Raw genomic sequence first — 17,240 nt, forward strand, 5'->3', positions numbered from 1 at the left:
AAGATTTCAAAATCTCCATTGTGACAGGATTTTGGTTTACCTTGTTTTCCAAATCTAATAACACCTTTCTATATTGTGACCTTTAGTAGGACAAGGTCTCCTGTTTTTGAACTCTAATGGTTTGTGTCTTGTGTCAACATAAATTTTCAGACAACTACGTGTAACATTTAATTGTTCCTTTATTTGAATGATCCTCTTCACTGTTTCATGAATGATCTCAGAACAAGTAAGTAGAGTATCTCTATCATGCTTTTAGCTAGTTGGGTATCTCCAACTTCTGCCAGCATATCAGTGAATGGCATCTGCGTCCGTACAAGGCCTCGAATGGAGCAGGTTTAATTCTAGTGTGATAGTTATCATTATATGAAAACTCAACTAGTGATAATTGATTATCACATTTCTTTTTTGGCATTGACAGTTGTTATAGTAGAGCAGACTACCTTTGGTACTCAGCTTTAACTTTGGAGTAGGTCAAGCACTTACTTTTATAGGTGACAATCTCTAGCATTACGTTGGGCCACCAATACAACTTCTTAAGATCGATATATATCTTATTTGATCTAGGATGTATTAAATATATCAACTTATGAACTGCATTTAAGACTAGACTCCTGACTTCACCAAACTTTAGGGTCCAAATTCGATTTATGAAATATCACGTTCCGTCTTCCTTAAGGTTGAATTGTTTATCCATACCTCACAAGTTTTCTCCTACAATGTTTTCGGGTTTGAGTGTTTCTAGCTGAGCATCTCGAATTTGGGTGGTGAGATTGGACTAGGTGGTTGGGGTTAGAACATATACATGAAAACTGTAACACAGTAAATTTCCAAACAATTTTTTCATTTTTAAATCATATAAAACTCAATGTCACATTTTCTCAAAACAACAATGTATCAATTATCAAAAGCCCAAATCAACAAAACAACTGATAGTATCCCAGAATCCTCAAACATAATCTCGAACAGGTGTGTACAATCGAGCCTTTGCCTTCCCGAAATCTACAAAAGTACCGGAAACACATATCACATAACACAGTAAGCACGAAGCTTAGTGAGTTCCCCAAAATACCACATACACAATAATAAGCCTCTCGTGGCTATAGCTCGGCGTGGATCCTCCGGTCATGCGTCTCGGTGAGGACCCTCAAGTCTCACGACTCGGTGTGAACCGTCTGGTCACGTGTCTCAGTGAAGAACCTCCGGTCTTACAGCTCGAGTTGGACCATCTAGTCATGTATCTCAGTGAAGACCCTCTAGTCTCACAGGTCGGGTTGGACCCTCTAATCCTATATCTCAGTGAGGACCCTCCGATCTCACAACTCAGTTTTGACCCTCCAGTCCTAACTCAGTAAAGCACAAAATAATATAACATATATCACAAAGAAAAATGCATAATATCACATAACTCAGTATAAACACATAGGACCCTCTGGTCGAGAACTCAAATAAGACCCTTCAATCACATAATATTACCGCTCGGGTAAGTATAGTGAGAAGACTCACCTTGTAAGTAAGCAAGTAGATCTAGCACCACACGAATAGTGTAGATTCCGCCTAAATAGTATAATTATCTTCAATAAACAATTAGTAATAACCACTCTGGGATGTTAAGCTAATTCCTCCACTAGTCTTCCAAAGGGTGAAAAGACCATTTTACCCCTTCATGGTTTCCAAGGTCCACAGTTGACCAACCCTAAAAGTCAATGCTCAAGTCAACAGTCCTTGTTGACTGAACTTATCAAGTTCATCTGGGCGACTCATCGAGTTCCTCCTGTTCTCAGAAAAGTTAGGAAATCTCAACCCAACTCGCCGAGTTGTCTCATCAACTCATCGAGTTCCTGCACGCGTCTAAAAGACCAGGGAAACCCCACCTACTTGTTGAGTTGTCTCATCAACTCATCGAGTCCACGCTAAATCCAAAGATGGGTAAAACCCTCTCAACTCGTCGATTCGTCTCATCAACTCGCCGAGTCTGTACGCGTCCAACCATCAGGGTAAACCCTAACCGACTCATAGAATTGGCTAATCAAATCATCGAGTCCCTTAAGTCTATTTTGTCATTCAAACATTTTAAGGCAGAATTACAACCCCAAACTCTAGATCTAGCCTCCCAAGGCTGAGATACCATGTAAAGCTGCAAGATTTACGTCTATGCATGACACTTAGGGCTCGAAATGCCATCACAAGCTCTATATATGGGGTTAGATGCATAAAATCTTGACTCTAACTTAATAAAGCTTAGATATTTGGGCTCAAAACACTTCCTACATTCTAGATATGAGGTTTCATCCTCATAACATGCTCAAGTGACTCAATAACCAAAAGATGGATGAGAGAGAACCCTAAAACTCCCAACAATGAGATCTGACAAGAGAAATGGACAAGATGGTGGCTTTTTTTTACCTCTAATAGAAGCTAATCACTGGGGAACACTTGATCCACAAGCCTCTTCTTGTTCCAAGGCTTGATGCTCTTCAATATTCTTCTAAAATCCACTTGAACACAAGATCTTTAGCCTCTCTCTCTTCTCATAACAACTACATCTCCTCTAGGATTTCTCTCGGTGTGACTAAATGATCAGGGAGGTGGAAATGAGGGCTTAAGGGTCTTTAAATATGGTGCAAGACCTAAAATTAGGGTTTTCTCAATACAAACTCAACTCGTTAAGTCCAGCCTTTCGACTCGACGAGTAGGGTTCATTACACGTGCGACCAACTCAGCTCGTACACGACGATTCGGGACCAACCAACTCACCGAGTACGTCCTACAATAACTCTCGGGTTTCACTTCCAGGATTTGGGTTGTTACAATTCTCCCGCACTTGAATTAGATTTCTCCCTCGAAATCACTCCTTAATAACATATAGCCCGAAACCAATAACCCGAGAAGCACCACCTATAAATCTCATATTGTGACCCAGCACATCGTGAATCTCATAACCCCCGAAACCAAACAAAAACTCCTAACCTGAAGAAGGACCGAACTCCTTTGTCGGGTGGGTATCAACTCTGACTCTCCCGAACTTACAGATTGTAGTGGTTTGTCTCTCCGACAGACAGCCCATGCAAAAATATCATCATGTTAATCACTCATCAAATAACATATCCTGATAACACACTGCCAACTCTGATTTTCTCAATTGGACTGATGAAAACAAGTTGTTGACCAATAATTGGCTACCGATCACTCCTGTTAGATATACTAATTGATCCATATCATAAATCAAAAGTAACGGAAGGGTCACATCTCACCAAGGACTCACCGCCTAAACAACTATCAAAACTCATCTGAAAAATGAACCTCAAGACTCTATCCTCAGAATCAAGGAAACGATCATGCCAACTCGAAACTAGCCTCTGACATCTATGATCATGAGCCCCAACTTCCTTTCAAATATCCCTTCCGACACTGAGCACCAGGTCAGCTCCTGTGACAACTGTCAATTCAGGTCATTCTTGGACTCATGCATCTTTATAATAACCATTCATGCACAACATGCCATGACCTAGTAGTATAAATTAGGTCAAAAATCTTGCATAAACTAGGATCCAACTAAGGTCTAGGACTAATATACTTGATACTTACAATTCTAGTAAGTTGCTTAGCTACAATAGGAAATGCCAATACTATAATTAGAATAAGCTTCAAACTTTGTTATAATTGAAATAGGGTATAAAACTCTAAAAATAAATTAAAACACTCTAATTATACTTCAACATGTTGTTGAATACCAAAAAATGTTCCAAAAACCCTAAAGAGCCAAAAATCCAAAGTTATAAAATATAAAGCTTAAAAACTTTATAAAATTTGGCTATAAACTTCCTAGTATCAAATTATATTAATCAAATTATGGATTATACCAATGAACTAGAAATATAAATTACAAGTATTAATCATAAATTATTTGTTGAAAACAAGATTTTTAAATAAATCAAATTGCTTAATAAACATTTTATAAAAATGAATGTTTTTATATAAAATATGGGAGGGAAGTTTATAAAGTTTAAAATTTAGGAGAGAGGAGGCCAAAAGGCATGCAAAAACCGGCCATCACCTCTCCCCATGCCCTCTCTCTTCCCCAAAACACAATCATCAAGCCTAAACCCTTACTCCACCTCTTCCACTTCACTCTCTCACTTCACTCTCTTCTTCCTTCTCTCTAAACTCACGAAAATCCTCTCAATCCTCTGCAAAATTTCCAGATTTTGAATCCCTTGAAGTGTTCTTACTTCTCTCAAGATCAAAACCAAGGTAAACAACAACATCTTCTTCCATAGTTTCATGGTTAAACCTCTTTTTCTTCTTAGTCTTCTCTACTTTTCGGATTCTATGCCTTTCCATGGCTAGAAATCTTTATTCTCCCCTTGTGGTTTGTAGATTCTCACCATAACACAATGCATGTGTTTGAAATGGTGAAAATCCGGGATCAAACCCATGCAAGGAGTGAAAAAGATGCACATATGATCATGTGACATCAAAATCTAATATTTCATGTTCTTCTCCATCTCTTTTATGTTCATGCATGACCAAAAGCATTTAAACCATTTCTAGTACATATTGAATCCTCATTCATTCCATGCATGTGTTAGAAATCGGATCTTACCAAAGACATGCATGATGTTCTTGTTGAAATACCCTAATAATGCACACAAGCAAACATGCAATCTGCCAGATTACTTTGTTCGACTTTGAACAGTCATAACTCAGTCATTTCTTAACCAAATCATGATATTCTTTTTGTATTGGTTAGTTCCACGAGTTAACTTTCTAACCCAATTGGTCTCACTGTAAAATATTAAATATCCGATTTTTAGCAGATTTTACAAAAAGGTTGCGCATACAGCTCTTTTTCTGTGATCACTATTTTTATCTTGCTTAAACAATGGCCTTAAACCCAACCATAAATCTTAGGAAAAATACCTTAGAAACTTAACATATCTAGTGAATTATGGTTGAAATTTCGTGGCTTAAAACCTCACTGAATGGGCTACACAAATTCATGAACTTCAGCCACATTTACACTTCATGCATTATTGCATGCAACTTTTCTTAAATTGTTTGGAATCATTACCCTCATTTCTCTTCTGAATACATTTTTTTACATTTTTCCTTTTGAAAGCCCTTGCATGCATGAGATAATCTGGAAAATTTCAAGAGCTTTTGTTATTTATTTGATTTATTAGAATTATTGCTAAAACCAAGGGCATAAATCATATAAAATACTTCCAGAGGTCAATAAATCCTAAATAAATTCATGAATGATACTTATGGGGAATAATGACCCCTCACCAAATTTCAGTAATTTTTGTTACTGTTTAATACGATTTCTAATTTTCTTTTAATTAGAACATGATAAATTACAAAACCACTTTTTAGGATGTGAAAATTGTATCTAACAATTTTCGCATACCTTACCTGTGATGGGTGACTCAAGAAAATAATTTCAAGATTTTTCATCATGTCTAGCTATTTTTCCCAGTTTTTGGTAATTATAATGGTCTAAAAATGGGAAAAATAGTTCTGATTATCCAAAATTCATGAAAATTTGCCAGGATATCATATTATATAGTAGGAGGTTACATAAAAATTTTGAATATTTTTCTCCACTGTAAACTATTTTTCTCTTATTTTCTAAAGTTAATTGCACTAAAATTCACTTAAATATACATAAATACCCAAAACCAGTTTATACATTATGAAAACCACTTTTGATATTTTTCCCAAGATATTTATGCTGTAAATGATGTTACAAAAATTTATGGTAATTTATTTTAACTGTTTAATAATATTTCTTTAATTAATGACTATTTAAAGGAATAAAACAAGGAAAAATACAAATAACCACTGAAAAATATATTTTATATTTTTCCCAGCCTATTTATGTATAATAACAATTAAATAAAAAGTTTGGGTAATTTTGGAAACTGTTTTCTATTTATTTCAATTTTTATTGAAATAAATGCTCAAAAATTATAAAATATAATTAAACAGCTTGGAAATCCATTTTTATAATTTTCCCAGCTTAGTATTGTGTAATAACAGTTAAATAAAAAGTTTGAGAATTTTTATCCCTCGAATGCTATTTTTTCGTGAATTTATGTTGTTATTGAGACTTAAAATTTGGAAAATTAACCTTCCAAGGTTGTAATTAATCGCACGACTTGTAAAATTTCAATACATCAGAAAAAGTGTAACAAAATGATATAAATCCAATACTAAAACATAAATTGGCATTTCCCTATATGTAGAGTTTAGTATATTAGCATTAGATATCGACATGGAAACTCACTAGTGCGTGTGTTTGGTGTCGTAGGATCCCGGTAGTAAGACGTTGGTGCATCCCGAAGTACCGCTTGTGTCTACACAAAACATCGTGAGTATTCACGCACTCCCCTATTTTCGTTTTTTATGTTTTGGGGTGGAAAAGCATGTCCAGAAAAACTATTGTTTGCATGTTGTACTTAAATTGAATTGTATCAAACATGATTGCTATTGTATTGCTATGTTTCTTTATGTATGTCTATGCAACACGGAACATGAGAACTTATCGTACAAAGGCCCTTCCCTTATCTCTAACCATTAACTCTTTGAGCCAATGGTCGTTATGGATAGCGCTATTAGGAATTGACAACTCCTCACTCGCCCGAATCGCTGGAGTGCATGATACCATATTCATCTATGGAACGATAAGCATAGATCTCGATAGGGCTTCAGTCATAGGTTTGGTTGAGACTCATTGTTTGCTCATACACATACAAACTCGTTTCTCGTTATAGCAATAAACTTGTATTCATTAATAGCAATCAACTTGTTTATCATTGAAGCAATGTACTTGTATTTACGAAAAGCCTTATTGTACGCTCGATTTTATAAACTTGTGATACTCACCAACTATTTTCATAGTTGACGCTCGTTTTACATGCTTTTTCAGGAAATAATTAGTAAGTGGATGTAAAGATTCATCATCATAGAGCATGCTGCATCGTGTTGAAGCTATTATGAAGCTATATTTTGAACAATGTTATTTTGAAAAACTTGTATTTTGTTCTTTTGAAGCTATGGGTTGTAAACTTTTAAATACTGCTATGGTGATGTATCTTTATCTTTTGCAATGAAACCGTTATCGCTGTCATACCTTGCGTTTCCGCTTTAGCGGGGTGTGACAGGAGCCGACCCAACAATTGAACCTCCAAGGGCTACCCATTGCACAGCCAATGAAATGACTTAAATAATTTCCTTCTCACAATAGCTATCTCAGCCCATCATGCGACACACAAAGTCAGAAAGTTCTCTTTACCTCAAGCGAACACTACAACCCCATCTGATATCGCCTCACCTCCGACCTCTATTGTCAACCACCTGCTAGTTCCATGTGTCTCGTGGTCCTTCCCAAACCAATGAACTGACCCACTCAGGTCTAAGACATCAGATGGAAACCATTACCTATCAAAATGAAATCCATCCGAGTATCCATAATCTCATCCTGCCTATTCAAAACACAAATAGAGTCAAACTCAAGCTTGAGAGTCTGATTCAACAGCAGAATTGGAACCACTCATTTCCAATCTGACACTCAACTCATGACTCTAGATCTGCGAATTCATGCGTACATCACTTCTCTAATTCCTTTGATTGCGATAACCCTTCCCTGAATCGGGATGTAATGATTCCCGACCATCACGAAGAACCTAGTCTCGCCCCTGGTCCGACCACCAGGTTCCCAAAGAATCAATTGGTAAGGCTACCCAAGCCTAAGAACTCCTCTACATCGTGCTCTGAATACTATGGCTCCCTGTAGTTAAAATATTCTCCCTTATTGACTAATGAGTGCTACGACTCCCCATAGTCTTAAGACACTCCCTCACCGACTCGTGAATGCTATGACTTCCCAAAGGCTTACGATACTCTCTCACTAACTCATGAATGCTACAGATCCCCGCAGGCTTATGACACTCTCTCACTGACTTGTGAATACTATGGCTCCCCGCATGCTTATGACACTCTCCCAATGACTCGTGAATGCTACGGCTCCCCAAAGGCTTATGATACTCTCTCACTGGATTGTGAATGCTATGGCTCCCCGCAGGCTTACGACACTCTCTCACTGAATCGTGAATGCTACGGCTCCCCGTACGCTTACGACACTCTTGATGGGTTTCGAGCAATACAACATTCCTATGGTGTACATGCAAACCCTAATAGCTTTTGGATCTATTTTGTGTAATGAACATGCAATTGAATATCCAAATCTATAAACCCTAGATCTAGCATACAATTAATCATATTAACATAAAATAGGGTTTAGATCTAACTTTTGATTGTTATATAGCAATAACAATCTAATCCTTGGCTTCAGAAACCTTTGTGCCTCAAGTGTTGCACCCCTAATGGAGTCACAAACACCACTAAGCAAATTGGATGAAGAGGAGAATAGAGGAGGTTGCCCAAAAAGTCTAGAAACCCTAACCCGAGAGTTCACCACGTTTTTGGTGCATAGATGGCCTTTATATAAATGTGGGCTATTAGGGTTTACAACTAGCAAACCCTAATCTGGCTGCTTAAGCCCTAAGCAGCCCATGGACTCCTTTAACATATCCCTTGGACGAATTCCTTATGGGCTTACCATAGAATTCGTCAAACCTATATATTATTAGGTAATCCATAGCCCAATTGTAATTATCTTATGATTACAACTCCAGTCCCCTAAGTTTAATTAATCTCTTTTAACCACAAAATTAGTTCTTAATTAATTCTTGACTAATATTAATTAAACATTAGGATTTCTCCTTTTAATATATTATTCTTATAGTATATTAATAAATCATAATTAAACTTTTCTCTCCTTAATTCATCCTACATATTGCTATGGTGAAGGAAACCCAAAAGGACCATGCTCATAATCGGGCCAAGTACATACCAAAATAGTTATGGACTTAGACACTAATCAAATAGTCTCCCACTTGGATAAGTATAATAACTGTTTTGCATAACTTCAAAACCTGATCAACAATCGTAGCTTTCAAAAGTCGCTGTCAACTTTGATCTTATCAGATACGCGTGTCCTTTAGATAAGGGATCATATATTCCTCCATTCTCAAGATATCGTATAAACATAAGACATGAATTTTAATCATTCTCTCTATACTATTTCCCAACTTCCGATTTATGACGACTGAAAACAGACCACAATTGAACACATCAACTTAGTCCCGGCTTGGCTAAGCGCTTAGGTGTCATCACTAAATCATCGAGGGGCCCACAAATATCGCTTTTATCCTACTTTGGGTAAAAGGAATGGATAAACTTCAACTCAAATGCTCGCTTTCATTAATAGGCCGAATCACCAACAACAATAAGTTTTATAATACCAAGTTACTGGTGTGTTTACTTATTATCAATGTGCAACCGACCAACAAATAACAACTCACACGTCTCGGTTTCAAGAATATACAATATTATCGACTCACAATCACTCATGATAAAATCCATGAAGTGATTCTTGTGAGTGTGAGTTTAATCTAATACTCTAATCTTATTAAAGCACTCATGAACTCTGTAGCAAACTTGTTCTATGTCTAAACTCTTTAGACAATCTACAGACCCTTCATGACAGTCTTCCTTCATACCTACTTCCAACGTATGACCGACTGTGGAGGTTTGAATAACCCAGTTATTCTGGAAGTCAAAACATACAAACCGAAACACAACAATAATACTTAATCCTATATGGCCCAAACTTGTGAGAGTAAATAAAACACTTCTATTTAAACGCCATATTGATTGCTCATTATTCATCGTTTACTGTTTCAGAAAATCAACTTATTACTCAAATTACAACAATAGCTATCCCATGCACAAAGCATGCACACTATGTTTCCTATGGTCCTTACTTTGTGAAATAGATCAATTGAAAAACTTTTCCAATGATGCTCATTTCACAATTCCCAATCCTAATCATTAGTGTTAGAACACAAGGTTCTTGACACTACTAGAATATGCTAGATTCTAACATTTTATGCAATGATCCTTTCGTAAAGTCATAGCACAAAAGTCACCAACACTTAACCAACAAAATTACAAAGTACTCTATCGGAATTTGTTACAAGACAATTCCATAGACGTGAAGTCTCACATTCAAAGTACATTCCTTTGAACATCCTTCTTGCATAAAATTTTTCTAATGTAGACATAAACTCTCAATATACAACTCCCAATATGGAAACATTTCCATATGACAACTCATTCTTAATAGAATCTTATCTATTCATAATAATGTTGATATGGTCCATCCAATACCATACTTCCAACTACTCACAAGCGACCAATCCTCAACGAACTATTGATAGTCCTTTAATAGTTGTTTAATTATTTTAGTCAAAACCGGTTCTAGTCGCTTTTCCCTCTTAATGCGCCAGACATTTGGAAAAAATTTAGAATGGTCAAATATTATAGCATTTGCAATCGATCCTATACCCGAAGCGTATAGGACACAATGCATAATGTCTTACATAAAGATATGATACTTTATCAATCTTCTGCCATAATATTTTATCTGTTACGTTCTCACAATTAGAACTATGAAGAGGGATATCGTAATCATAATCGAAATTTGAGAACACACTATGTATACTTTGACTAAATTTATTAAAATTTTTCGATCTAAGCTTTAGATTTTGAAACGAAGTATAATATTCTCTCCCTTAATTATAGCAAAACAACTTTTCAACCCATGCAAATTTGCAAATTGAATCTTTGTTTTTCTATAACTAATATTGCTAACTTGCAATACTTGCCATAATAACCATACAAGCATAACACTTATGCTCCCACTATCATGATGATTATTATCATATAAGCATAACACTTATGCTCCCACTATCATGATCATTATTATCATATAATCATAACACTTATGCTCCCACTATCATGATGATTATTATCATATAAGCATAACACTTATGCTCCCACTAGCTTTGACATGTATTCAGAAAAACAGCTGAACTTCCAGAAAACAATGCCTATTGAATTTCTGAAGTTCATATTTCTAATACCAGATGCTTCGATAAGCCTTTATCTAGGCTTCTTAAACTTATACACCTTTGCCTCAGATAGCTCATATGTGTGTCTAAACAATTCAGAACTTATATCAATAAGTCCCAAATGTTAGACTAATTGCCAAATCTCACAATTCGAACTATAGAAAGGGATGTCGTAACCATAACTGAATTTGAGAATACAAATTTCACAATTTCTATCTTTTTAAAATCTCTCTTAGTGAAACCATTTCCTCACAGTCATTTTCATGAAGGAGGGAATCTTATGACACTTAGATTTTATTGTGTATGATTTCCTATCCATGTAAATTTGTCATAACAACAATCATAAGACAATGTTTGTGACAAATACATCTCCTATGGACAGAACTTGTTCAATCTCAACTTCCTGCTTCATGGCAGCACGAGTGCCCACCATTTCTTCCAGGTTGTTAAGCAGCTCACCCTTACTTATCAATGTACTTTTCATTTATCAAGGTGCTTTCCTTTATGCGTTCAAATGAGAACTCATAGAACTCATATACATAGTTAACTCAAATGGAATGACACATAAACTATGTCAGTCACGATAGGTTATAAACCTCAAGTCGTACGCTAGTGATGATCAACTAGGTTTATTCTTGAATTTGTTCTTGAAACTTTTGAAGACATTTAAGACTCCCACTGACCTCTTAACATATATGATTCTCTTGTCGGGAAACTTTCCTAGACAAAACAAATATTCAAGAGTTAGTGTAGTTCTTATCAAGAGAAAACACTTCACATAATTGGTCCTAGTTGGTGTTTGTCTTATCCAAGACATCACAACCTACCAATTTCAAATGTGCAAGAATAAGAAAACTTTTCCTAATTCCACATTTGATGAGTGTTATAAACCTACTTAAGACTTTTCACTCATGTCAGAATCTTGACTCTAAGACTTTGTACTGAAACAAAGTATGATTGACTTCTTAATTTTAACCATTTGTACAATTCTCGATTTCTCTTCTTAGGCATGCAATTTCACTAAGACTCGCTTAGAGTATCAATTGAGACATGGTTCTTAATCTTTAAGACTTATCATAAAACACAATAAAAGTTACTATCCCTTCATATTAGAATAGAGAAACTTTTATCTTTCTGCCTACTAGATTCTTCTTATTTGTTCTGCTATTGATTGAAACTCTGTTAATCAACTCAGAATTATACTCAATCTTATAAGTATAACCATATTTACTAAACTTTAGTAAATCATAACGAATATCTTTATCACTCTTGTGGTGGACTTGATCAACGCACAACCTAGTGTACTCGATCTCCTAGTCCTTCAATTTACACTTTGTCAAAGAATTAGTCTAAATTTCCTAAATGTGAAAGTTTTTCATTCATCATACAATACACGTTGCATGATTCCAAGTTTCTATCCACTTGAAACTTGGGTGATGAGAAACTCTCCCTAATTGGTAAATTCTCGACACTTCCACAAATACCCTAATTAAGAATCAAATCCATTTTCCTAATAATAGAAACCTTCAAACATCAATTTTTCATACATGCCATTGCATGGATAAATAAATAAGATAAAATCAAATTTTATTATATTGCGGAAAAACTTGTCCTTACAATGTAATTCAACTGAAAAACTATGCTATTACATATTTCTTAGCAATGTACCCTAACTCTAAAGTAGCAGCTCCAAAATTCGATCTTTGAATCCATGCGATCGAAATCCATTTCTTCATGATCAGATTCAACAGCTTCTTCCTTAAGCTTCCTTTCTTTTCTTCGATCCTGCAAAACATCAAAATGTAATTTTATCACATCATGTATTAAGAATCAAAAATAGGAACTTAAAAGAGTTAGATAATGGATTTTACCTAAAGTAGAGCCATATGTCTTGACTCTCCCATCTCTTAGATGTATCAGGTATAAAAGGGCAGCTTCGTCTCCAATGCCCCTTCTCTTGGCAATAAAAGCAAATGGACTCCTTTGGAATAACACAAGGGACTATCTCAGAGTTTACCTTTTCTAGATCTCCAATGTCATCATTTTCAATGTCCATTGAAGTTTGGGAGTTTGATTCACCAGACAGATTTGCTTGACCAGCACGCCAAATCATTGCTGATTCAGCAACTATAAGCAAATGGGTGAGATCAATAAGGGTCACGTCGTGGTCCATCATATAGTACTGTCTAACGAACTCAACATATGATTAAGGAGATGACTGAAGAACCCAGTCAACAGCCAACTCACTTGACATCTCGACACCCAACATGCTTAACCTATCAATGTGTGACTTCATCTCTAAGACATGTGCATACATAGGTTTCCCATCTTCGTGTTTACTTGCCAAAAGGGCTTGAGTGAGCTTGAACTTTTCAAGCCTTTAAACTTGTGGGTTAGGGAGAACAGTTGGAGGAGGTGGAGGAAGTGAAGCATGACTCTCATTTCCTTGATCGTATCTTGGAACATCATCTTCGTTTGGAAAGCTTGTGCCAAAGGATTTAGGAAGACCATTGTAAGATTCAGACATCTACAAAACGGGAGAAAATTCAATTTAAGTTGATTGAGTCCTTAATAAAACACCCAAATGAGTTATTAAGTCTAGGATCCAACACAATATTCTACAACCTAGAAGAGGGATGTCGTAATCTAGTTGCAGAACATTTGAAGGTAGGTAAATGACGATTTACAAATTTCCACCATGAAAAACGAAAAAGAAGTTTAAGTATTAAATGAATTGAAACTCCTAGATCTTTTGAGATTCATTGAAATTTTCAATGGCATGTTTAAATCTTGATTATTCCCTTCTATTTGTGACTGGGATGCCGAGGATCACAAATTAGGTGTGAATAACCATACGAATCACGTGGTGCACTCAATGCTACTATCACCTAATCAATGTGTCGGTTAGCCACACACGCTCTATTGATCTATGACAAACATCAAGCCACCCTTCGCTTCCAATGCCATCCCCAAATTAGTGTGTCGGTTAACCACACACGCTCCACTAATGTTTGACAAGGGTACGAAGTGTAATTCCATGGATTAGCATACAATTTCACATTTTGCCTAAAGTAACTATAATTTAGGAATTTGTAAAAGCATTTAGTTATTTTGTACTTCATTATACTTATAATGGAAGGTTTATGTCCTATCCTACCCGTTCAGCTAACGACCCTCCACTAGTCAAGAGTGCGGTGGGTGAGAGTGGATACCCATTCAATCGCCATTTTATAGGCAAATTCCTTAAACACCCCTTGTAGACCAACTTCGTGAATGAGGTCTACTAACGGTAAGACTGACTTTTACTCATATATATATATATATATATATATATATATATATATATATATATATATATAATATTAGACTTTTAATGTTACATATATATAATATAGGGTGTATTTTACACTTTTAAAATACTAGGTGGTCAAATTTTGATAAATTATACTTTTAACTTAATTAAATATAAACCAAAGCTTTATGTTTTATTAAATCTCTTTTAATTAAACACTTTAACTAATTAATAAAAACATAAGGGTGTAATTTGAACTTTTTCAAAGTAATAGGGTTTTAGAATTTAACATTACAAAATTAAACTTTTAACTAAATTTTAAAGTCCAAAACATTATGGTTCAACTATTTGAATTTCAAAACTAAAACTATTAAGCTCAAATTTAAACTGTGAAACCTAAAGGGTTAATTTGAAACTTTTCCAAACTTTATCGAGAACATTCTGGATAACAAAATTCAAATAAGGCAATTATCTAATTTTGACCTATTCCAATTTCTTGCAAGATAATTCACCAAATAATTCAAATAATTAAATTTTATCATATAAGGAAATAATTATTTAATTAACATGAAGTTATCTTTTGTTTTGGCAAGGATAATCATCCAATATCATAAAAAACTGATTTATATCAATAAAAAACGTTTTGGTAACTATCCCACAGCTAAAGGATAACAAAATCCCGAAATTACCTCTTTCTGACCAGCTGACTCGTCGAGTCAAGCATGGACTTGTCGAGTTCACCATGGACTCGGCGAGTTCAGCCATGGACTCGGCAAGTCCAGCCTCCAGAAACACTAATTTTCGATTTTAAAGCATGAATAATCAACTATAGCATCAAATACATCAAACAAACAACCCTAGGCTCTGATACCACTGATGGGTTTCAGGCAATACAACATTCCTATTGTGTACATGCAAACCCTAATAGCTTTTGTATCTAGTTTGTCTAATGAACATGCAATTGAATATCCAAATATATAAACCCTAGATCTAGCATACAATTAATCATATTAACATAAAATAGAGATTAGATCTAACCTTTGATTGTTATATAGCAATAACAATCTAATCCTTGGCTTCAGAAAGCTTAGTGCCTCAAGTGTTGCACCTCTAATGGAGTCACAAACACCACTAAGCAACTTGGATGAAGAGGAGAAGAGAGGAGGCTACCCAAAACATCTAGAAATGCTAATCCAACTGTTCGCCATGTTTTTGGTGCATAGAGGGCCTTTATATACATGTGTGCTATTAGGGTTTACAACTAGGAAACCCTAATCTGGCTGCTTAATCCCTAAGCAGCCCATAGACTCCTTTAACATATCCCTTAGACGAACTCCTTGTGGGCTTACCATAGAATTCGTCCAACCTATATATTATTAGGTAATCCATAGCCCAATTGTAATTATCTTATAATTACAACTCCAGTCCCATAAGTTTCATTAATCTCTTTTAACCACAAAATTAGTTCTTAATTAATTCTTGACTAATATTAATTAAACATTATGATTTCTCCTTTAAATATATTATTCTTATAATATATTAATAAATCATAATTAAACCTCTCTCCTTGATTCATCCTACATATTGCCAAGGTGAAGACAACCCAAAAGGACCATGCTCATAATAGGGTCAAGTACATACCAAAATAGTTATGGACTTAGACACTAATCCAACAACTCTCTCACTGGTGCGTGAATGCTACGGCTCCCCGCAGGCTTACGACACTCTCTCACTGGGTCATGAAAGCTACGGCTCCCTGCGGTTTCACAATACTCTCTTGCTGAATAGTGAAAGCTACAACTTCCTGCAGTTTCACAATACTCTCTCACTCGCCGTGGGCTCATCCCACGGTTTTTCTTCGACTGTCCCGAGTGATTTCTCCCACTCGGATCCAATCGCTCTCTTATCACCCCACAATCTTATCATCAAGCCATCACCGTAATATGTTCACTAAGCTCATGATCCGTGTCCCATCATGGACAAGTACACACACCCACCCAGATTAAGCATCACTACTCATGACGACAATCACCGCAATAAATCAGTTTTCCTTGATACAATTCACATTCTTGGACAATCCCGTCCGATGACAATTAGTTGATGGGTTCCCATTGGAATTATAGTCAATCGGTACTCCTCTTTCCATCTCACAAACTCGAGTTTCAAAATAATCCAAAATTTTTAGGGCATCATACCCAGATTTCTCGGTACACCATCACAAAATCTCACGATGTCTTGTCTCAACTATTGATCTTCCTCTCACGGCATCATACTTGGATACCGCGATACATCATCTCAGAATCTCACAATCTCTTGCTATAAGCACTGATCTTCCACTCGCAAATCTTGTAACCTCGAAATACTCGAACTCATAATTGAATCACGGAGGAGTCGTCAATGACTAAGAACATGTTGACGACAATCTGAAACCCCATCCTCTACTGATCAAACCCCTTGTTATAATACTTATATGGACTCTGAAGTCGGTTGCCAAATCAACTGCTGCCCTTCCCGGAGTACAGATAACAATCCATACGCAGAAGTGTCAACCTTTCGACGTTCGAATCTTGACCTCAGCAACCTAAATGTCTCGAAACTCAACATTGTTACACTCGAAGAATCACGTACCATAATTAAATTCCTACCCAACAGCCACCTATTGTCAAGACACCCATTCTCTCCTGATCATGTGCAACATGCATCCTATCGCTCTGTACATTTCCTTGACTACCACATTAGCTTAGCGTTGTATATACGAACCGTAGATCCCCGTAACTAGTCCTCTAACTGCACTTGAACAGATTACCGATCCTCTCAATAAAATACCCAGCTCTCCCTCAATCAAGGTTCCAACCATCACCAATTGGCATACCAACAGTCCACTGCACAAACAGTTTCACTGGGTGCGT

This window comes from Lactuca saligna, chromosome 6 (genome assembly GCF_052625555.1).
Source record: "Lactuca saligna cultivar CGN05327 chromosome 6, ASM5262555v1, whole genome shotgun sequence".
In the NCBI taxonomy this organism is placed as follows: Eukaryota; Viridiplantae; Streptophyta; class Magnoliopsida; order Asterales; family Asteraceae; genus Lactuca; species Lactuca saligna.